This window comes from Panthera tigris, chromosome A3, assembly GCF_018350195.1.
Source record: "Panthera tigris isolate Pti1 chromosome A3, P.tigris_Pti1_mat1.1, whole genome shotgun sequence".
In the NCBI taxonomy this organism is placed as follows: Eukaryota; Metazoa; Chordata; class Mammalia; order Carnivora; family Felidae; genus Panthera; species Panthera tigris.
In genome coordinates, this window is record NC_056662.1 from 37,493,198 (window position 1) to 37,517,645 (window position 24,448).

The 24,448-nt window shown below is 41.3% G+C and overlaps 1 long non-coding RNA gene across 1 annotated transcript in view; it reads left to right on the forward strand.

The window, feature by feature from the left end:
* LOC122237260 overlaps positions 1-20,027 on the forward strand; it is a 41,156-nt gene extending 21,129 nt beyond the window's left edge. The window contains exons 2-3 of the long non-coding RNA XR_006215592.1: positions 4,139-4,258; positions 19,976-20,027. This is a non-coding gene — a long non-coding RNA (uncharacterized LOC122237260). The remainder of the gene's footprint in view (positions 1-4,138; positions 4,259-19,975) is intronic.
* Positions 20,028-24,448: the final 4,421 nt, after the last annotated feature.

The window sequence follows — 24,448 nt, forward strand, 5'->3', positions numbered from 1 at the left end:
TTTTGTGGCTTGCACTAACATTTATTTGCTCACAATTATGTAAGTTGGCAATTTGGACTGGGATAGGGGGGCCAGTCCTTAGCTGGTTTTGCCTAAGCTCACTCTTGTAACAGCTGCATCTGACAACTCAGCTGGAACTAGATAGGAGAGGATGACCTCGTTTACATGTTTGGTGGTTGGACAGCTGGAGTGCTTTATCTTTCCTCCACGTGGCCTTTCCAGTAGGCTAGCTTGGGCTCCTTCAAATTACTACTTCAGAGTTCCAAGTACAGCAGAAAAAGAGCAAGCCTTAATTGAGTGCAAGCACGGTTCAACCCCCTCTTGGCATTACATTTGCTGATGTCCTATTGGCCAAAGCAAGTCACATGGTCAAGCCCAGATTCAGTGAGTGGAGAAATAGATTTCACTCTTAAAGGCAAGACCTGCAATGAATTTAAATTTTGAATTTTAAATTTGTGGACTTTTTTTTTCTTTTCTTTTCTCTTCTTTTCTTTTCTTTCTATTTTTTTTTTTTTTTTTTTTTTTTTTTTTGGTGCATATTCTACTGCAAGTTCAATTTTGCTGCTGCCACTTGAGGGAAGGGACCACTTTTCCCCTTGCTTACACTGTAGCTTAAAGAAAAGAACTATAGCTTCTACTCCTTGTTTAAAATCCTGTGTTCCATAGGGAGGTCAATTGTGGGGCCTCTGAGATGCTCTTTCAGAAAGAGGAATTCACCTCGGCCATTGATACAGCAGGAAATGAGAAACCACATGATGTCAGAGTTGTGGGGAGAGCAAAGATAGAAATGAGTAGAAATAATGCAGGTGAAAATTGTGTGTGTGAATGTGTGGGCATGCATACATGGGAGGTGAGGGATGAATGAACTTGTATTTCAACATTAACCAGCTTTATTCTTTTGAGGGCAAAGGAGAATCATTGAACAATTTTAGACTTTTGTAAATCATTTCCCAAGTGCATACCAGGTTGTGGGGTAAGATAGAGTCAAAAACATTATCACAAAGCATTCTTTCTTTGGCAGGACCTTTCAAGGTGCCTTCTTTTATATCTGGAAGTCCCCAGAGGCATCTCAAATGTTCTCACAAATATAATCTTCTTAGCTGCCATGTGGTGTCTACCATTTTTCTCTGCTTCAGTCCCCTGTAGGGATGTCAGCTGCTAAGGCCGCTGATGCTGGCAAATGCCCTTTGAAGATTCTGGGGATACTTAGGTGCTGATGCAGGCTTTGTCTCCCACCAGGGATGAAAGTGCTAGCATCAGCATTGTTGGGTCTGCAGGTGCCCCATTGTATTCTTATAGCCTTATAAAGGTTGTCCTACAATGGCCACCTATGGATTTTACTGGTTGTTATAGTTGGGTTTTTGAATCAGTTGGATGAATTCTCTTGGAGTAGTGTTTTAGTTCCTCATGCAAATAGAGCTATGATGGGTCTGCTTCACAGGTCCTTCATATAACCCTTGCATCAGTTATCTGTGGCCATGAGATGCAGTGTAGCAAACAACCAGAAAGCCTCAGAAGTCTATGGGTCATCTAAGTGGCCATGGCTTGCGCATCAAACTGTGGTCAGCTGTGGGTAGTCAGGAGGTTTTGTTGATCTTGACCATGCTCTCTGACCTATCTGGGAGGGCATTTAGCTTAGGAGATGAGGCTCCATGCCACATCATCTCTCATCCCCCAGCAGGCTAACCCAAGTTTGTTCTCATGGCAGAGGCAAGCTTCTAAGAAAGAGAGCAAGCACTCAAAATCTCTTGAGGATTAGGTTCAGAATCTCCACAATGTGACTTCTACTCAGAGCAAGTAACTCACTAGACCAGATTGAAGGGGTAGAGAAATAGACTTTATCTCTTGGTGGGAGGAGCTGCAAAATTACATTACAAGGTACATTGACATGGGAAAGGGCAGAGAATTGGAGCTATCTTTGCTACCAATCTGCCACACACCCAAATCACCTCTGAGTCCTGAGGTGAGCACAGGTTGGCAACCCAGACAATGTTAAATGCATTTGAGAAAGATTAATTTGGTAATCCTTCTAAAAAGGTAGAAGATAAATTGATTTAGGTAGTGGTAGGGGAGGTTGGTGTAACCAGCAAAATGGCTTTTGCCTTAATAAAAGTGATAAATCAGGAGTGTCTAGAACAGGGATAGCAAATAGGTTGCATGCTGTGTGATTGATTTATAGTAAATGCCTGGAGTGGGGTGTTGAGGAGAATTATGTGGGCACTTTCCTGGGTGAGCTGAACACAGAGCCTTGATGAATTGGCTATGTTTGCCATGGTCATTGATGGGACGAATGACAGCACAGTACCAGGTACTTGCCATTTTTGTTCTACCAAGAGCAGTGAAGTGAGGTTAAAGAGTCTTTTGAAATTAATTAGGAGGCAGAATTAAAAAGTGTTGCCGATCTACTGCCAATGAAGGAAAACTATCTTTCTAGGATAATCCTAGATTTTGGATTTGGGTACTAGATAAATGATAATGTCATTTCTTGAAGTGGGTCATATTATGCAAGGTATATATTTGAGTCTGTATTATATAAGCCAATCTTATATTGCATAAGGAGTATTTTTTTTTTTTCTCTCTCTCATGTCTCAGTACATAACCAACCCAAAGCTTACAAGTTGTGATGGTTAGTTTTATATGTCAACTTGACTGGTTAGGTCAATATTAAGTCAAACATTATTCCAGGTGTTTCTGTGAGGGTATTTTGGATGAGATTAACATCTTTGCTGATAGTCTGAGTTAAGAAGATTGCCCTCCCTAATGTGAATGAGACTCATCCAATCAACTGAAAGCCTTAAAGGAACAAACAGGCTGACTCTCCTTGAGTCAGAGAGAATTCCTTCTGCCTGACAGCCTTTGAACTGAGATGTCAGCTTTTTATTGGCTTCATACTCAAACTGAAGCATCAGCTGTTTCTGGGTCTTGCGTTTTCTCATTTTAGACTAGAACTACATCATCTGTTTTGTTGGTTCTCAGGCCTTTGGACATAGACTAGAACTACACCATTGGCCTTCCTGGGTCTCCAACTTGCCAGCTTACCTTGCAGATCTTGGGATGTGTAGGTGTCTATAATCACATAAGCCAATTCCTTACAGCAAGCAAACAAACATATACATATAAATACACACACACATACACATCTGACTGCTTCTGTTTCTCTGGAGAACCTTGCCTAATGGAGAAGCTTAAACAACAATTATTTTAAATCTCAGAATCTGTAGGTCAGACATTTGACAGGATGGAGTGGGGATGCTCTGTGATATTTGGGGCCTCAATGCTCCTACCCTTGGCCTCTCCTTCTCAATGTGGTCTCATCACAAAGAAATCAAGTCTGAGCTACTTTAGAGTTTGGCTGATGTCCCCTGGAGCAAGCATTCCAAATAGACAAGCACTTCTTAAGCCTCTGCTTCCATTAGGTTTGATATTGTCCCATTGGCCAAAGCAAGAGTCAGTGTGACAAGGGACTACACAAGGGCATGAATGCCTGGAGATGTAGTTCATTGGAGCTATCAAAGTTAGTCTGTCACTCTGGGAGGTTTGATGTTCCATCTTAGGCATATTGATTCTGATGTGTCTATGTGATACCTAAGTGGGAAAAGTCAGGTGCAATATGGGTCTGAGGCTAGGAAAAGGTGATTTAGCTGGACAGATTCATATGGAAATCATGGATACATAGGGGTAATATGAAAATTTTCCATACTCAGTATAACATGGATGCTAACCAGTCAGAACAGTTACTGGCTGTAGCCTTGAAGCAGGATTCAGAGAGTCCTTGGTTATGCCGGGCATTTTCCCTTTTTGGATCACTGGGAGGTTGCAGGAGTCCCAGGAAAAGAGGTAGGATAGACAGGGTCATGAGATGGCACTGGTCAGAGGAGGGCACTGGTTGCAACCATTTACCAACTGGTGGGAAATATTACAATATTTTGACAACTGAGTATCAGTTACTGTATACAGGTGATGGCTGAAGCCATGGGTAGTGTGGTCCACAGTGTACTGAGATAGGGCATTAGATTAAACAGGATGATGTGACCAATATTTAACCACTTTTGGCCTGCAGAAAGCACAATTTCATATGCTTCAACCTAAGCCACAATGAGACAAAAATAATTCTAAAATGGATACCAAAATTTAACAGGCAGATGAACAAGAGGAGCCCCCGAAGGAAAGTGAAAGGGAAGATTCCATGGAAGGAAAGGAGGAGCACATGAAGAAATGGAGCCAACGAAGGTCTTGAAAACCACATAGCACAGTTCAGGTAAGATGAGGACTGCCTATCTTTTGTATTTGGCCTCTGAGAGCAGACCTTGGTGAGTTCCATTTCAGGGAAATGATCAGGGCAGAACTCATGTTTCAGAAGCTTATGAAGTACATGGAAAGTGAGAAGTTAATCAAGACGAGTTTGGAGTATCTCCCTTTGCCTGATAGTGAGGGGAGAAAAGGTAATTGATTGAAAGTAGAGTTAGGGGAAGGTTATATTTTTTAAGATGACAAAGGCCTGCCCAAGTTTACATGAGAAATGGAAAGATAATATTTAAAGATCCTTCAGTGTGATGTTGTAAGATGATCTGTTGAAAAGGTAAGGTGGTAAGTGGAAAGAACAAAGTCTACAGTTAGAAGCATGGGGTTCCTGTCCCAGCTTTTCTGGTCTTGAGGGCCAGGCTGGCCACTTTGTAGCAAATCTGTCTCAGTAAACAGGGGTTCTCATCTTGATTGTATAGCAGGATGACCTGGAGGAACTTACAATTTTCCATGCTCAGGTCTCACCTCAGACTCATGACATCAGAATCTCTGGGGTATGCCCAGGCTGCAGTGTCTTTTTAAAGCTCCTAATTTATTCCATATGCACTTCGGATTGAGCAAAAACTGTTTTAGAATATTAGTTATTTATCTCCCCTTGCCTCAGTTTTGGTGCTTAGTGACCAAAACATTCACTACTCTCAGTACCAGTGGCTTCCCATGACAATGTGGCTGTTGTAGACCTTCTCCCAGGGAAGAGCTGTTCAGCCTCAGCTGTGTATTATAACCTCCTGGGGGCAGTTACAAAATGCTGATGTCTGGGCCTCACTGAAGAGATTCTGATGTAATTGGTCTGGGATGTTGTTATGAGTTGAACTGTGCCCCTCCCTGCCCCCATCCCCGCCCCTGTCCCCTGCAAAGATTTGTAGAAGTCACAACCCCCAGTACCTCAGAATGTGACCTTGTTTTTTTTTTAATTTTTTTATTTGTTTTTTTTTTTTTAATATATGAAATTTATTGTCAAATTGGTTTCCATACAACACCCAGTGCTCATCCCAAAAGGTGCCCTCCTCAATACCCATCACCCACCCTCCCCTCCCTCCCACCCCCCATCAACCCTCAGTTTGTTCTCAGTTTTTAACAGTCTCTTATGCTTTGGCTCTCTCCCACTCTAACCTCTTTTTTTTTTTTTTTTTTTCCTTCCCCTCCCCCATGGGTTTCTGTTAAGTTTCTCAGGATCCACATAAGAGTGAAACCATATGGTATCTGTCTTTCTCTGTATGGCTTATTTCACTTAGCATCCCACTCTCCAGTTCCATCCACGTTGCTACAAAAGGCCATATTTCATTCTTTCTCATTGCCACGTAGTATTCCATTGTGTATATAAACCACAATTTCTTTATCCATTCATCAGTTGATGGACATTTAGGCTCTTTCCATAATTTGGCTATTGTTGAGAGTGCTGCTATAAACATTGGGGTACAAGTGCCCCTATGCATCAGTACTCCTGTATCCCTTGGATAAATTCCTAGCAGTGCTATTGCTGGGTCATAGGGTAGGTCTATTTTTAATTTTCTGAGGAACCTCCACACTGCTTTCCAGAGCGGCTGCACCAATTTGCATTCCCAGCAACAGTGCAAGAGGGTTCCCGTTTCTCCACATCCTCTCCAGCATCTATAGTCTCCTGATTTGTTCATTTTGGCCAGAATGTGACCTTATTTGGAAGTAGGATCTGTAAAGAGGTGATCAAGTTAAATTAAAGCCATTATCATGAATCCCAATCTAATCGACTAGTGTTCTTATAAAAAGGGGAAATTCAAATACAAAGAATCGCACAGAGAGATGACGTGGGGAGAAATAAAGGAAACACCATGGTAAGATTAGATTAAAGTTATGCTGCCTTAAGATGAGCTCCAGGCGACCAGCAGCTGGAGGAGGCATGGAGGGATCCTTTTCATCCAGGTTTCGGGGGGAGCATGGCTGATCCCCAGATTTTGGACTTCTAGTTTCTGGAACTGTGAGACAATACATTTCTGTTGTGATAAGCCATCCAGGCTGTGGTACTTTGTTACAGCACCTCTAGGAGATTAACATAGATGGTCTTGGATAGCAGTTTTAAAAGTGGCCCAGATGATTCTAATGTGCCAGGATTGGTATTCATAACTATTAAGGGAAATAAATGTATCGCAGGTATAACCTGAGTAGAAAATGTCAAAACCAGTTTAGAAGCCATGCAAACATAAGTATCACAAGTATAATATTTAAAATATAGTAATCTGAAGAGTAATTTTAATGCTTAGTTATATATTTCTTCCTAACTTGGGGCTTTGCATTATAAAAGAGACATTTGCTGCCTTGCTCCTCCGCAATTTCTTGCCTGGATGCTCATTTTTAGTATATCTCACCTTGAGTGATGAGATTCTGGATTTCCACTTCATGTGTGCTTTACAGGTCTCCTCATGGCACATCTTTTATTTTTCATGCCTAAGGGCACTGACTTGTACCTATCCCTACTGGACTTTATTCTGTTCATTTATAATGTAGCATTTCTTCAATTTGTCACAGTTACTTAGAATTCTGATCCTGCAGTCCAACATTCTAATTTCTATTACTCAAGGAGAGTCCCCAGGACAATTGAATTAAGAATTATATGGACAGTAGGAGGAATCAATTTCGAGAAGATCAGATAATGGAAGGTTTATTATATTATGTACTGCATTAAAGCGTAAAGATGTATGAAAGATAAATGGTCAATGCACGAATTATACAAAGAGTTTCTTAAACGAGCCTGTGAGATCAGTCCCTGTCCAGGCATAGTGTGAGATGTAGAATCTTGTCACTGTCATTCAAAATGTACGCAGACCAGCAGCATCAGCATCATGTGGAGCTGGTTAGCAATGCAGCACTCTCAGACTCCATCCCAGAACTACTGAATTTGAATCTGCATTTTTACCTGGTCTCCAGGTGAAGCACATGCATATTAAACTTTCAGTCACACTGGCATAGACATGTTTCCTGTCTTAAAGAACTCCCACCAACTAGGCTGGTTGAGGAGCTAAGATACAAACATGGTAGATCAGTGCTTCCCAAAGCTTGGTCTGGAGGATCATCTGTATCTGAGTGACCTTTGATGCTTGCTAAAAGGAAAGATACATTTGGCCCTTTCATAGACCCACTCAGTATTCAAGCCTTTGGAGGTGGGACTCAGGAATTTGAAATTTTGTAAGCTCCCTAGATGAATTGGATGCACATTAAAGTTGCAGAGAAACTGTCTGAGAACAATAGAAATTAATTTGGCTTCAACACATCTGAGGAATAGGGCACCTTTCCATTAATAACAGCTGTGCATAATGGCAGGGTCACAGAGATGGCAGCTGTTCTTTCCTAGAGCAGTGTTTTCAAAGGATGGTCCACAGATCAATAGCACAGATATCCCATGGGAGCTTGTTAGAAATGCAGAATTTCAGACTTAACCCTGTATCTACTATTATGGGCTGAATTGTGTTTCCCCCAAATTCATATTTGAAGTGCTAATCCCCAGTGCCTCAGGAATGTAACCATATTTGAAAATAAGGAATTTAAAGAGGTAATGAAGTTAAAATGAGATTTTTAGGGCGGGCCCTAATCCAACATGACTGGCGTCCTTATGGGAAGAGGAAATTTGGACACATGTGTGTGTGCATAGAGGAAAGGCCATGTGAAAATGGAGGGATATGACATCCATAAGCCAAGGGGAGAGGCCTCATACACCTTGATCTTGGACTTTTAGCTTCTGTAACAGTGAGAAAATAAATTTCTGTTGTCTGAGTCGTTCAGTCTGTGGTACTTTGTATGACAGTCCTAGCAGACTAACAGGCCAATTAAATGAGAATCTGATTTTTTTTTAAAAAAGATTTTATTTTTTAGGGGCACCTGGGTGGCTCAGTCGGTTGAGCATCCGACTTCAGCTCAGGTCATGGTCTTGTAGTTCGTGAGTTCAAGCCCCATGTCGGGCTCTGTGCTAACAAACAGCTCAGAGCCTGGAGCCTGCTTCAGATTCTGTATCTCTCTCTCTCCCCCTCGCCTGCTCATGCTCTGCCTCTCTCTGTCTCTCAAATAAATGTTAAAAAAAAATTACTATAAGATTTTATTTTTTTTATTAAAAAAATTTTTTAAATGTTTATTTATTTTTGAGACAGAGACAGAGCACGAATGGGGGAGGGTCAGAGAGAGAGAGAGAGACACAGAATCCGAAGCTGGCTCCAGGCTCTGAGCTGTCAGCACAGAGCCCGACGCGGGGCTCAAACTCATGAACTGTGAGATCATGACCTGAGCCGAAGTTGGAGTCTCAACCAACTGAGCCACCCAGGTGCCTCAAAAAGATTTTTATTTTTTAAGTAATCTCTATACCTAATGTGGAGCTCAAACTCATGACCTTGAGATCAAGAGTGTCATGCTCTACTAAGCCAGCCAAGTGTCCCTAGAATCTGAATTTTTAACAAGTGTATAAGGAGATTTGAGAAAGTACTAGTCTAGGAGAGGGGTTCTCAAACTTTACGGTGCATCAGAGTTACCTTGAGAGCTTGTTAAAATACAGATTGCTGTGACCTATTATAGAGACTGATCTGGTTGTCCTGGGGTGGGGCCAGAACAGTCTGCTTCTCTAAAAAGCTCACAGGTGATGCCAAGGCTATTGGTTTGCTGGCTACACTTGAGTGGTACCATTGGGACCAGCAGGATCAGCTTCACCTCGTAATTATTAGGAAAGCAAATTTGGAGGCCCCACCCAAGACTCAAATTAGAGATTTGAGGGCTGGGACCAGCAGGATGACTTTAAAGCTTAGGTTTGAGAATTGGTGGTTGAGAGCTCAACAAAATCTGGACAAAAGGGCCATGGGTAGTTTGAAACACTTCTTACCTCCAGGTGATTATTTTGATGTTTTTCTAGAAGGCATGCTTTCATTCTTCCAATTAAGAATCATTGCCAGGAAATGATTCTCTCAATAGCCAAGGCAGTGGTTCTTGAACTTGAAAGTGCATCAAATCACCTCATTATTGGGCCCAACCTCCAATTTATGATTCACTTGGTTTAGGGTAGTGTCCCAGAACTTGTGTTTCTTAACAAATGCCCCCTTGATGCTTATGCTGCTTATTCAGGGACCACATTTTGACAAACATTAAACTAAGGGCTTGCAAAATACTGTGACGTGGGTCAGATCTTGGTATCACTCATATGGTAGACACTATTGTTTGGCCAACCAAATACTCATTCAGGACCCATTTTTCCCATGGCTTTATTCAATACAGAATCTAAGAAAAGGTAAGTTCACGTTGTCAGACTAGTCTACGGCTAGGAGTGAGCATGTGATATTCTGACAAAATTCTAGCCATTGGGACCTAAGCAGAAGTCTGCAAGGGGTGTGGGACAATTCTGGAAGAGTTACTGCTCTACTCTAATGGCACTGCATTTTCCCTTGTCTGGCTTGGAACACAGATAGGATGCCTGGAAATGAAGAAGCCTTGTTGAGACCACAAGCATACATACAAAAAGGCCATGGGCTGACAAAATAAAGATGGCAAAGTAGCCAGTTAGAAACACAGAACCAGTGCTAAAAACCTCTACCTTCAAAGGCTGCATTATGTGGGACAATAGTCGATTGTTTAAGCCACAGAGAATTGAATTTTCTGTTACTTATAGCCAAAACCACTTCTAATTGATAAGAAACCATCTGTGTAATTAAAAAAAATTAACAAGTGGCCTAAGCTTTTCAGACTTTATTCTCTTAAGAACATAAAAACAAAACAAAAGAAAACAAAAAAGCCCCAGGAACATAAGAAAACTACAAAACTGCCATTTAGCACCATCATCATGGTGAATAATAAAGGGCATTTTAACCTATCCAAAAAAGGTAGAAAAATTTAATTGACTAAATCTAGCTTTTGAAAACATCGTTATTCTTCATTTTGATGAAGATAAGTGAAAAGTTGCCAGAGATCTCCAGACATCTCCAGACCAACATTTGGTAGCTGCTAGCAGATACCTTAGTTGTCTCCTTGATGAACTATAGTCCAAGCAACTGAAGATACTCATTTGTTGAATAGTCTCTGTTTAGCTTATATCAGTAATCATTAACAAATGAAGCTCATTTAGCATTTCATGAGTATGTTTGAACTTGACTATCTTTCTGGCTCACACAAGAACTCTCAGTCAACACCTTCCTATAGAAGTTCCTTTGATCTGTTCATAAATTGCTCTCACCTGCTGCATCCTGATACATGTGTCTGTATAGAAGCACACATATGCACATTTAACCATCAGCAATAAAAAATTAAACAAAGGTAGAGTCAACCGAAAGACTCAAAAATGGCATGTGTATCTTACAATAATCCTTTACAGATGTGCTCATTGCTGAGAAACTGCTTTGCTCAAACCTAAATACAGCCTGTTTTTGTTGTTGTTGTTGTTGTTGTTGTTGTTGTTGTTGTTTTAACAAAATAATTAGTCTCTGAGTCAGCTTTTAATCTTATGTTAATGAGACCCCCTACAGTCTTGGCTCATACCTTCAAATTAGAGATTGATCTATAATTAATAAGGTTTATAATGCCAGTACCTGAGACGGAAGAGATCTCTGGACGGCTGGGAAGAGAGAGCAGAGAAGTGTATAAGGGCATTTATGGTTGTGTTCCTACCGCATACCAACTTGGCTCCCGGTGACAGAAAGAAGCAGGTGTCTCTGGGTAAGAAGTCTGATGGCTCAAGCTCCTCCCACAAGAGAAGCAGCTAACTTGCCCCTAGGTGGGACCATAGGTGGGACTATGGGTGCTGCATCTAGTTTCCATCCTTAGCAAGAGCATTCCTGCTCAAGTGCCCCAGTCCACCCCCCATGGGGTTTCCACCCTTGTTTGAGAAACATGCTTTGGACTATCTACAACTTCTGAGAAAAGCACCAGGGCAAGGACCCATTTGTTTTTTCCAGCTATTTTTGGAGCCATGTGACTTCTCTACACTGTAGCTTGCAGCCTCAAAAGTCCCAGTGATTGGAGGAGAGGAACACTTGCTGATTAATTAAAATCTAATTTTCTATTCTATCATAATTGCAGCAGCAGAGAAAAAAAAAAGTAAGACTTATTATTCCAAAAGTGAAAATGATCCCTGGATAGTTTGGGCTTATTATGAGCTCCATGTTACAATTTGTTTTAAATTGAATCAATAGAATAAACATGGAAATGAGCTCTGTGAAATCATTTATTTTTAAAGGATTTAAATGAAAGCTTGCATCATTTTAGTTAAAATTTTTTGGACTCCACTGGGATAGACTTCTTGATAAAGACAAAGGAAAGAAGAGGGCTTTAGGTTTTGTGGTAGATCTGGGACAACCCTCTGAGACTGGCTGTACATGGTTTTATGACCATGATTTCTAACCATGTTTAAGACACTACAGTGGATCCCTTGTTAACTCCAGAGATGATGTGAAATTGTCCCCTGACACACAGAAATCTCAAAAACCAATTGATTTCAGTTCACTTCTAATTTTTAGACTCCATGTAACACTGGACAGTTGAGGCAGCTGCCTGAAACGTACAGAAAAGTGTGAGAGAGGCTGGCTGGGTGGCTCTGTCCCCTGACTTGGTTCTGTCATGTGGGCTGGGGTGTGAAGGGCATCAATGCGAGAGGTGGTGACCTGGTGCCTGGGGATTAGAGCTGGCTCTCCCAATGTAATTACCTGGTTCACTGGTTCTAATGGGAAGGAGGAGCTGATTTTTACCTCTTCACTTTCTGCTGAGTCTTCACGTAATCCGAAAAGTTGTATTGCTTCTAGCTCGGGGTGGGGGCTGGAAAGGGGAGTGATTAGTGGACACTTGGAGAATTTAAAATTTGCACCCCATAAATGTCCTGTATAACTGGGTGAAGTATAATATAGTGCCAAATGTAAAAAAGTAGGTGACACAATTGTGTATATATGCTTATATTTATATAAAATTTGGTTATACTTATATATTTATATATTCTGTGTATTTATATCTTAATAGTATATATTTGTACTTCTATGTATATATTCATATTTTTTATATAAAATATCATTTATCTATAATATAAACATACTTTTATGTATGTGTAATATGTGCATATATGTACATTTGTGTTCTGAAAGGTTTTAAAAATATATGTATATGGGCAGTCAGTTAAGAGTCCAACTTCAGCTCGGGTCATGAGCTCACAGTTTGTGAGTTCAAGTCCCGTGTCAGCCTCTGTGCTGACAGCTCAGAGCCTGGAGCCTGCATCAGATTCTGTGTCTCCCTGTCTCTCTGCCCTTCCCCTGCTCGCTCTCTCTCTCTCTCTCTCTCAAAAATAAATAAACATTAAATATATATATGTATACATTGCATATATGCATGTCATATATGGTATCAGTATATATGCATCTGTAATATATATTATAAATGTCTATGCATATTTATATTTTATATAAGCATGTATAAATATGGGTATATATGTATATTGATATTTATAAAAGATGTGTCACAAACACAGCAGTGTGTGTATGTCCCTATCTAGACAGGATACAGAATATACACCAAAATATCAAATGGATAAAATGGCATATCCAGTAAGTAGGATTGTGGGTAACTTTTATTTTCTTTGTGTCTGTCTATACTTTCTAAATACTCTATGACTATAAAGTATTGCTTTTGGAATCACAGGAAAGTCAATAAAAGGAGAGAGAGAGAGAAGCTTTCCTGCATGTTGTATAAATCCTCAAGATAAGTATTTACTGCTGTGATGAGTGAAGGTTCCTGGTTCCCCTAATCATGGGTCCCTTTGTTTATCTCAGATTGTTCTCTGTGTACTCTGGGACCAAGGAGCATAGTCTTGGGTTTGGATGGCTCTAGGTTTTGGCCCTCTCCTCCTTCCCTTCCCCCTGGCATGCATAAGCTCACTCATCTGATATGATCACAGAGAATTTCCGGGGTCCCTCAAACGTTCCTGTTCTTTGTGTTCACTGATGCTAGAATGATTTATCATATACATGTCTTTCTTCCCTCCATCTTTCATGGCAGGCAAGGGGGAAATGAAGCTGTACCAAGTGTACACATGCTAGCACAAGCTTTAGACCAGTATTCTCATGAGTATGAGAGCTAGGAGGGCTTGTTAAAACACTGTATTCTGATTCAGTAGGTCTTGGGTCTGAGGGACTGCATTTCTAGCAAGCCCCTATCAATGCCCAGGCTGCTGGGCCCAGGTCCAGTCCCTGGACCACACCTCAAGGTGTAGACCCCACACCAGCAGCATCAGCAGCACCAGTGAATTTGTTAGAATCACAGGCTTTCAGAATCCATCCCAGAGGTGTTGAGTCAAGATTTGCGTTTTTTTTAATGTTTTTATTTATTTCTGGGAGACAGAGAGACAGAGCATGAGTTGGGGAGGGGCAGAGAGAGAGGGAGACACAGAATCTGAAGCAGGCTCCAGGCTCTGAGCTGTCAGTACAGAGCCCAATGCAGGGCTTGAACTCACGAACCGCAAATTAATGGCCTGAGCCAAAGTAGGATGCTTAACTGACTGAGCCACCCAGGTGCCCCAGGATTTGCATTTTCAAAAAGGTTCCTGGGTTATTCAAGTGTTCATGAGAGGGAGACACCAGGATAGACACCAACAAGAAAGACAGGTGCTTTTGAAGGCAATTAAAAGGCACATTGAGCTGAGAGGGCCTGGCTATTGTCCTCTCCAGGGTACCTGGCCAAAGTTACCATGTCCTAAGCACCAGAGGGAAAGGATGCATTTCTCAGGAGTACAGAAGTAAGTTGCTAGGTCTGAGGCATAAAATCAGAAAAATAAAAAATGGTGAGAGATGTGGCACAGGGACACCTCCCTAAGATGGCAGGTGACATGGGAAATCCAGTCAGATTCAGCAGATGCACAGGTGAGCAAAAGCCAGGCCCAGAAATTAGGGACAAGGTTCTGGGGTTCAAGGGCTCCAGTAGTGATGACCTTTGGCATGCAGGGAAAGTTCCAGGGCATCCTCTTTCCTGCTGTTTTCCAGGATAGGAACAGGCATGTCTTTGCTCTCTGACTCTGTTATTCTTATTTCCGGGACTGAATAATCCCACTTCCAATCAAAACATTCTTTAGACAGGTGGATACTTCAGTTAGGTCACCCATTATGCCTTTTTAAAAATGACTTTATATATTTCTGCTCTGACTCCTTGTTTGTTTCAATATTGAACTATTACTGGGCAATCCTATTTCCTTTAATCCAAAGTTCCTTGGATTTACCACAGGGCAGGCTTTGTGTGATCCTCACAGATTGCTCAGTGATGTTTGATGCGATTCAGGTTGTTTTTTTCCCCTCACTGAAAACAAACCTATAAAATATAAATTATTATCCCCACTTTTCAAAAAAAATTGAAGCCAGAGGAGTTGTTGTGGGATGAATTGTGTCCCCTAAAATGATATTTTGACATTGACATTCTAAACCTCCAGTACTTGTGCATGTGACCTTATTTGGAACTCGGGTCTTTGCAGATATAAGAAAGTTATAATGAGGTCACTAGAGTGGGCCCTTACTTCAATATGACTGCTGTCCTCATAAACAGGAAAATGCCAGGTGAAGACAGAGACATATAGGGAGGAGCCCATGTGAGGACAGTGGCAGAGACTGGGGTGGTACTGTAAGCCAAAGGATGTCAAGGATTGAAGTCCACACCAAAAGTTAAGATGTGTCAGGGAAGGATTCTACCCAGAGGCATAGAGGGAGCATGGCCCTGCTGACACTTGGATTTTCGTGACACATTGATGACTCCAGAACTGTGAGAGAGTTTGTTTTTGTAAAAGCCATCTGGTGTGTGGTATTTTGTTAGGTCAGCTATAGGAAAATAATACAGAGGATTTTTTTTTTTTGTATTGTACTCAAAGTTATCCAAGTTGGTGGTACAGGCAGACACTGGCAGGACCCCTGCCAGATCCCCTCAGTCCTTGCCATTTTAGCATGCACTGTGCACAGGTCATGTCAGTCAGCAGACACCTGCACCACTCCACCTAAGCACCTACTCTGGCCCATGAAGCAGGCAGGTTGGATATGCTAAGAAGTTAACACCTCCAGAAGCTGCCTTTGGCCAACAGTGGAGGGGAACTGGAAGATCAATGCACAGCTTCTCCCCTAGGCAGGGCTACCGTGAGGTATTCTACACTCTGTCCCAGAGGTCCCCAGTGGAGCTGAGCCCCTGTTACCCACAGTGGTGACCTGCTTATCCACTCACTCTGCTTCAGTCCCCTCCCCTTGCTATTCTCACCCTCCCTTCCTTAAAAGTGCTTCCCAGGCTCACCTGCAAATACCTGTACCTTCCATCAAGGAAGCCTCTGGTGAAGGCCAACCTCAAGCAGATTTAGACTGAATCCTTCCTGTCTGTGTTCCTTAGAGTCCAGCACTTTTAAGAAACAGGCAATGATATTTTTCTTCTTTGGTTTTCCCCAAACACTGAGCATAAAATTGGCAAAATACTTAAGATATTTTAAAATGCATTAGTCCGTGCTCTCTTAGATTTTGTCATAATACCCTCCAGGAGCTGGGAGAGGCATGGGTAATGCTGTGAATCACAGGGTGAAGTTACACGGATGGTGTCTGATACCTGTCAGGCCCATGCTGAGTGCCTTACACACATTATGTTGTGAAATTTCTACTTTGGCTTTGTGTGAGATTTATTCTTGCACAGGTTGGCCTTTGACATGCAGCCAAAGCTCTTTGAGGTCAAGCACCATGTCTAACAAACTAAAAAGACTGAGGAAATTCCCACCCACAGGATATTCTTCAGGGAAGAAGCAAGGGGCAGGAGGATGGCAGTGCCTTCAAGATGCTGTCTGCTTTCCTTAAACGCTCATGATGCTTTGTGCTTCCTAAGTGCTCAAAGAATGTGTGATAGAAGGACTGAGTGATTGGCAAATAGGAAAAAGTCAATCTTGTGAGGCCTAAATGTAATAAATGTGGAGGATCCTTGTTATTGCAGTAAAATATACATAAGATAAAATTTACTATTTTAGCCATTTAAATGTACAATTCATTGGCATTGAAAACATTCACAATACTGAGTAACCATGGCTACCTGTGATGGTTCATTTTCTGTGTCAGCTAGATTGGGCTAAGGGTTGCCCAGACAGGTGGTACAGCATTATTTCTAGGTGTGTCTGTGAGAGTGTTTCTGGAAGAGATTAGCCTTTGATTTGGTAGACTGAGATCTGCTGTCACCAATGTGGGTGGGCGTTATCCAATTCTTTTGGGTCTGAATGGAACAAAAAGGCAAAGGAAGGGGAAATTCTTTCTTATTGAGCTGGGACATCCATCTTCTGCTGCCTTCAGACATCAGAGCTCCTGGTTCTTGAGCCTTCAGACTCTGGACTTCCACCAGTGGCTGCCTGGCTCTTGGGCCCCTTCGGACTTGAACTGAATTATACCACCAGCTTTCCTGGTTCTCCAGCTTGTAGACAGCAGATTGTGGGACTTGGCCTTCATGACTGTGTGAGCCAATTCCTATAATAAATCTTCTCTTATATATATCTATATATATCCTATTGGTTCTGTTTCTCTGGAGAACTTTATACACTATCTATTTCCAGAAATTTTTCATCACACCAGACATTCCTTTTAAAGTTAAGAATTTCAAAAATTTTACCTTTACATATTTTACAAGTAAAACATTCTGCTACCTTCAGTATATGGTGATGTCTGCCCTCTTGTTCACAAGATGGCGACATCAGCATCTATCGTGTGAGCATATTGCCAAGCCTTCTTTCTCAGAACCTTTGCAGTGAGGAGTCTTGGAGCTTAAGGTTCATTAGCTTCATGATAAACCCATCTCTGTGTTTACATCTAAAAACAGCTACTTTTTTTATTTGCTGAAAATTGCTGAAGTTTTGATCTTACAAATAAAGTTAAAGAAATGGAAGTTATTTTTGGTATTCCTGGGACAAACATATTGGTTGGGTCTTTGCATTTCAGCCCATCCTCCTGTCATGTTTGGGTTAACATCATCTATTAATAGACTTAAACCCAGTCAGGAGGGACCCTTGCTCTAAGCCCTGTACTTTGGAAGGGCCCATGCCTGCTGTGATCCAGAGAGTAACCAACCAAGCCTTTTTGTCTAGATTACTCTTCAGGTACCTAGAGCCCTAAAATTTCTTTCCAAAGGGCCATGAAAATTTGCTTTCAGGGCTCCCATGTGCCTCTTCCTGAGGTCCACCTTTCCAAAAGTGCACATACTGTCAGGCCCAAGGTATGGCCAAGATGGCTGTTTGAAGTGTGGGAGAATGTGGATGAAAATTAAACTTGCAAGCAAGTGTCCAAAGATGTTCTCTCAAGACACCTTACAGGTAGGATAGGGCTAGAGAAAGAGAAAGGAAGAGGGCTGACCCATGGGTCTGGGACTGGAGTTGGCTCTCTTTGCACCACTATGTCCCAACATGATGCTCCAAAAGGAGTCTAAATACTCAAAATTACAATTTGGCTTTTCATATTATTATGGTGTAATATTTTCCAAGGTATAAGGACAGAACATACTTTATGTAGTAGCAGTTTGTAGCTTAACTTACTATTTTTAAGTACTTGGACATATGGGCCATTGTTACTATCCTGCCCTAGTCTCATAAGTGATAGGAATGGTCCTGCTCTTTTCTCAGTTTGCTAAACACCGACTCATTAGGCTAAATACCTAGATAAATATGAATTAAACTCATGAAGAGACTATTGCTTACTTAATAAGAATCTTATTGTCAGGCAGTCTCAGGGTTGGTTGAGCAACTTGGACAGCATCAAAGACTCAGGCCATTTCCTTCCTCAGAACAGAGATGTCTGTCCTCATATTCACAGGATGGCTGCCTCAGCTCTAAATATCACATTGTCCCATGACAGTGCCCTGAGTGAGAAGCAAGGAGGCATCAAGCAGGTTTTCTTCTCCTAATATCTCCTATTCAGTATGAAAAGTCTTACCCACATGCCCCAGCAGAATGCTCCATCTGTCATATTGACTAAAACTTGTTACATCATCTACTTCTAGGCAAATTATAGATGAAGCAGAATGGGTTCTTTGATTGGCTTAGACCAAATCAGATTTGTCCTCTGGGGGTTTGGCACATTACTACCTGAAAACAAAAATTCAGGTTACTCTCAGCAAAAAGGAAGACAGACCTTGCTTTAGGCTGGTAAACCATAACAACGGATAGAGAGAATAGTTACTTTTCACAGAATTAGAAAGGGAGATTAGTGACTCGGAAGTCAAGAAGGAAAGGAGATTTGTCCCAGGATAGAAAAGGCAGCCACAGTTGAGCTTGTAATAAGCAGATTGGGAGAAGAGAATGTTCAGATGAAGTTCTGTGGGCCTTCCTTATAAATGGTGAATGATTAATGACATTGAATTTCCTTAAATTTATGGCTTGTATTTGTTACATAACACATTGCTAATAAATAACATCTGATGGATTAATATTGCTGTTCTCCATCAATATTTTCATGATGTTGTTTTACCAGAATTAACTGTTGCCAGGAGAAAAATCAACTCTAAACCCTTCATTGCTCACGAAATAAAATGACTTAATCAGCTCCTCCTAGAATAAATGAAAAAGAATCTCGAGTCACCATTTAAAATCCTGATGAAGCATTCAACCGCTGACATTCCAAGAAGAAGAGGCATCTGGCTTTGACTTCCCTTTGTCTTATCTGGGGGCCAAAGCACAGATATATGTAGGGAAAGTGTATAGAAGCCAATGAAGTGCCATATATTCAAAGGCTGGTCAAGTGCTTGTCTGACCCCAAGTTATGTCTTATGTTGACCTGTCACTTGTCTGCCATTTAAAGTTTACATCCCAGTGGTGGCAGTCTTATGGTGTCCTTTTCCTATGCAAAGAATAAGGCATGTATATGGATCATAAATATTTTGACTTATAGATACCACATATATAGCAAATGGCCTGGGAGGTTAGAATTACATCTCAGTAGCTACATTTCTACACTGTCATGCTAAGTGGCATTTTGGGTTAGAAAGGGGCTATAGATCAATGATAGACGTCATCTCTGGTTTTGGAAGTGATATGTGGCAGGAGACTGCAATGTGGGGCTGACCTCTATGTGGTAGAACATTCACTGTGTGCTGATTAGGCTTTTTCACAGAATGGTGGCCCAGTTCCAAGAGTAAGCATGCCCCCTCAGACACAGAAGTAGAAGCTGCCAGTTCCTTAAGACCAGGGCTGGGGAATTGGCATCGTGTTCCCTCTGCTTTATTCTATTTGTCCAGCAGAGAGCCTGGATTCAAGGGAAAGGGATAGGGACATGGAAGGACTCCACTTCTCAATGGAAGGAGTACCAAGAATTAGGGGGACACATTTTAAAATGACCACATCATCTTGAATGTCATCTCCTCCAAGAGGTCCTTCCTGGGCCTCCTCTCCCCAGAATCACTGTTTGTCACAACACCTCTTGGATTTTTTTCATAGGACAATTATCTAGACTTTCTCTGTGAATGCATGAATTTAATTGCATAATTAAATTGTCACTCCCTGCCAAATATGCACTTTCCAGGAGAGCAAGAATATTAGGCATGGTGTTCACAGCTACATTCCCCCTACATAGCATAGTAGGTGCTCCATAAACAGAGTTGGTACACAATAAGTATTTGTTGAGTATATGAAATTTTTATCACCTGATTCTGCCAACAGGTCAGAACAGGCATCTATATAACACCTGCCATTAATACTTGTCCCCTGGCTTTCTTTTAGAATCTGGGGCTCTTATGAATATGGCCACTCCCAGATCTGAGGATCCGGCTAATCATCACAGACTTAACCTGTGAAGCTGTAACTGGAAGCTGCCGAGAATCAGCATGAGTGTGGCTAATTGTAGCCTTATGGAAATGCACTAGAAACCCTGTCACACAAATTCCCAGCTCTGACATGAAAAAATTGGATTAGAAAATAGCTAAAGAAGAGATATTCATGAAGGGGTAGCTTTCTGAGGTGCAGACAAGAAAATGTCTCTGCATATTTGTTACTGTCCGTGATTATAGTTACTGGGAAGCAAACAGTAACGGCACAGCCATAATTCTCAGAAAATGGGCTGAGTGACTTATTGCCTGTTGGTTCAGAGCCTGCAATTCTGTTTTCCAAAGTGCAGGCAGGATAAAGCTACAGAATAACATGTAGCTTTTTACCTTCTCCCAGGGCCTTTATTCCCTCCCGGGAGGAGGAAGCTGAGTGGGGAGGGGAGTAAGAGAAGCTCACGCACCAGATTCTGTGTATTGCAGGCTCCGGGAGCTGTAAGATGGATATTCACCAGCCTTCAGTTTTAATCTTAAATTAGCGGTGCATCTCCATTAATGAGGGCAGACCTCACATGATTGTGCATCTCTGTTTCTTTTTGGAAGAAAATAAAGTCAATTAAAATCATTGCCTTTCGAGGGGAAGCAATTCACACAGTCTTTTATTAGTAGCACAATGCTGTTGTTTTCCTTTGTTACCAAGACAGCAATTAACAGGTTTCTAATGGCACAAAGGTGAGTGACAAGTAAAACAGGCTATTAGGAAGGTGGCTGCTTTCAGACCTCAAAAACAGAGTGAAGGGCTTGAAGGATTTAAAAATAAAATAAAATAGATGCTCTATGCGTTGGTTCTCTTCACATGAATTTGTAGACCTGCTTCCAGTCACAGGCCTTCTGTTGTTTGGTTGAGTGGTATTTTCCTGGTGCATCTCAAGTATTAAAATAATATGAAGTAAACCTTTTAAGTCATTTCTGGAAAGTAAGGAATGGTTTTAGAAGATTTGATAGCTGTAGGATTCCAAGTGGGAGTTTTGGTGGTGATGTTTATACATTGTATGTTTTAATTCTTATTGTTTTTATTTTTGATTCTATGCATGTATTATAATTTTGTTTTGTTTTGTTTATAAAGTAGCAAGTTTGGCTTCAGGAGAAAATTAAAAGAAATACCCTGTTGGAAGTTGGTGACATTTTCCTCAAGAAGTCCCCTTGAGACTAAAGAAAGTAGAAATCAAAGAGGTGACATAGCATGTGACCAAGATCAGTGAGAAAAATGGAAAAGGATCCCAGGTCTTCTGATATATATGCAACATAGCAGGGAGAAAAGTCAGGACAGACACCTAATATGATCAACACAGAACTCATCTTTCTTTTCACCCTAAAATTGCTTTTCTTTCAACTCCCCCCAGCCTGCTCCCAAAATGTCACCATTCTTCTGGTTTACCAGGCTGGAATATTCTACTTTTGATTCTTTCTATTTCTTTGTATTTTATCTTCTCATCCTTCCCTAAGATGAGACCTCCAGATGTGCAATTTCTTTCTTTCTTGTTTTCCTCATATTCATTCTTTTCTGTTGTTGCTTTAAATGTTTGCATTTCCAGTTTGGAGGGAATGTTTGATTTAGTTATGGATATACTGAGCTTGTGTATAACATCCTGAATGGAATTCAAAGTATGGGGTTGGAATTCAGGAGAAATCTCAGAGAAATCCAAATTTGAAACCCACTATGAAAAAACATAGTGGTGAGTTTCAAGACACTGAACTGGATGGAGATAGAGACAGATTAGGTTCAAGAGCCTGTTCTTGAGGCTAATGGGAGCAGGAAAGAGAGCCAGAGGAGGAATGCTTGGAAAGGAAGGGAAAGAACATGGTCAGTGCAGTACTCTGGGGAGCTAAGGAGACCTGAGCTTAAAGCATTTACCAAGTCATCACTGTCAAATATTGTAAAGAGGTTCCAGAAGGATTGAAAGTGAGAGCAGCTAGTTGAGTGTGACATCCAGGAGGGGACTTTCCAGTATTAATAAAGTCTTACAAAACCAATTGGAATAGGAGCAAAGAGTGATTTGTAGTGATGCAGTTTAAATGGGGACCAACGTCTTCAAAATGGGTCTGAAAGCTTCTCAAGTCATACTCACCTCTTCTGTTGTCTTGGCTTGGGTTTCCCTGTCCTCTTCCCTAGATAGAGCCCAAGGGAAGGGCTTGAGTGCAGGGAATTTATTGTGGAAAGTGATCCCAAGGAACAGGAGTGGGGTCTGGGAAAGAGGGAGACAGAAGGTAAGAAGGTGGTAAGAGGCTGTGTTACAGCACCCATCAACCCACAGTTGGACCTCAGGGCCAGAAGGTGGAGTAAATGTTAGACTGTAGCAGGATTCTCACACAGAGTCATGACACTGAGGCTTTTCTTTCCTGGAAGCAAACTTATTCCTGCCAACTCCACTCATTTGGGTTTGTACCTGAAGAGCTGAGCCCCGAATGTCCTGTGACAGTTTTTTTTAATACATTTTCTATTTCTTTGTCTCCCATATGTGGTAACACACACAAACATGTAGTCTGATTAAGTAGTCTCAGTTTACAAGGTCATGAGGGATGTTGTCACATAGGTACATAGCCAGGTTACCTTGAAGTTTCTTTTCTCTCTTTTTTTCTCTCCTTAGGGAGGGGACCCTACCACAAGGCCAGCTCTATACTTCTCCTTATCTCTTCCAAAACCAAACATTTTTGGAGCTCTTGCTTCAGTGTTGTTGGAGAAACATCTGAATCCCCTCTACTCACCCTGATAACCTGATAGGAAATCCCCACCCAACTCTAATCAAGATTTCAGCTCCCAAATGCTTGCTCACCCACTCACCTCTCTACTCTCCAGATCTTACAGAGTATCTTTCATTTGCCTCATCAGGAAAGGAAGGCTCCCTGCCTCTTGAGGTCACTCGGTTTATTACTTCCAACACCCTCCCCCTCATTAGATTTAGGTCTTTGGAAACAAAAGCCAAGATGTCTTTCAAACAATATTTTTATATTTCTCACCTAAAACAGTGCCCCCCCCCCCACCAAATGCAGACACACATGCGCATACTCACACACACACACACACACACACACACACACACACACTAACCTATGAAGCTGGTGGATAAACACTCCCCTGTTCCCTGTTTCTGAGGACAGTCAGAGATGTTTCTGTGTCTCATGAGGTCCCTAGCAGGATAGAAATATACAACTTGATAACATGTCCTTGGACTGGCCTCCCCTCCTTCTCTATCTTACTCTGGGAGTGCTTGAATGAAGAACGGAGGGGAAACATAAATTGGAGAAAACCATAAATGAGGATCTCCAAGTAATTATATTCAACTCTTAATATCTTCAAATGAATACATGCTTGAATGGGAGAAAGGAGGACATAAAATGAGAGAAAACTGTAAGCTAATATTTTCAAATACCACCCAGCTACAAGTTTTTTTCTTGGCTTGACTGTAATGAGCTATACATTCATTGAGATTAGGCACTATATACTACCTATATTTTATCCCCTTTTATTGCCTAATATGATGCTGGGCATATGGTCACAGCTGTAGTTTTTACACTTTGGTTATATCTTTGACTGAAACATTGCTAAATCTGAGGAATATAGAGGTCTTGCATGTTAAAATATCTACTAAAGCAGGTGAGTATCTTTATTCTGGTTGGGGAGAGACACTGCATCTGTAAGGATTCATTAGGCAATCACCAGCCACAAGATCAAAATGGAGTAATTGCCTGGGTGTGGGACAAATTGCCTGGGTGTGGGACAATTGCCTGTCCTGCCACTGGGCTTAAACACAGTTCTTTGTGTGACCTCTGAGGTGCAAGGAGGTCATTGGTGTTTGTGCTCTGGTCTTGTTTTTGTTTTCCAACCCCCTAAGTCTACCAACTTTAATTTTTCCATCTCAGCCTAATGATGAAATTTCTCATCTCAGCCTAATCTCGCTATTGCTCTACCAGAGTAAAACCTTTGTTTTGATCTTTGTTTCCTTCGTAGCCTTTGCATGGTAGATACTCCTAGTCTGATCAGTTTTTGCTGTTTGTGCTCTTTCCTGCTGTCCTCATCGGATTCATTTAATGTGTAGGAAATACCAGGACACACACACACACACACACACACACACACACACACACTTCTCAATGCCTTCTTTTTATTCTCCCAAAGTTAGGATCACTCGTTAGTATTCTCAGAAAGTCTTTCTGATTTAACCTGTGTTATTCACCATTTCATAGATTTGTGTGAAATGAACAATTCTCTGTTACATTCTAACTGGGGCAGACTGAACACTCTTGGTTATTTCCGCTTTGTCTTCATTTCCAGAGATTAATGTCACTGAACTGGACATTGAGCAATGGTTTAGTCCAACCCTCTGTTCCTATTTGGACAGTAGGTAAAGCACTCACACTTAACAGTTTTCAT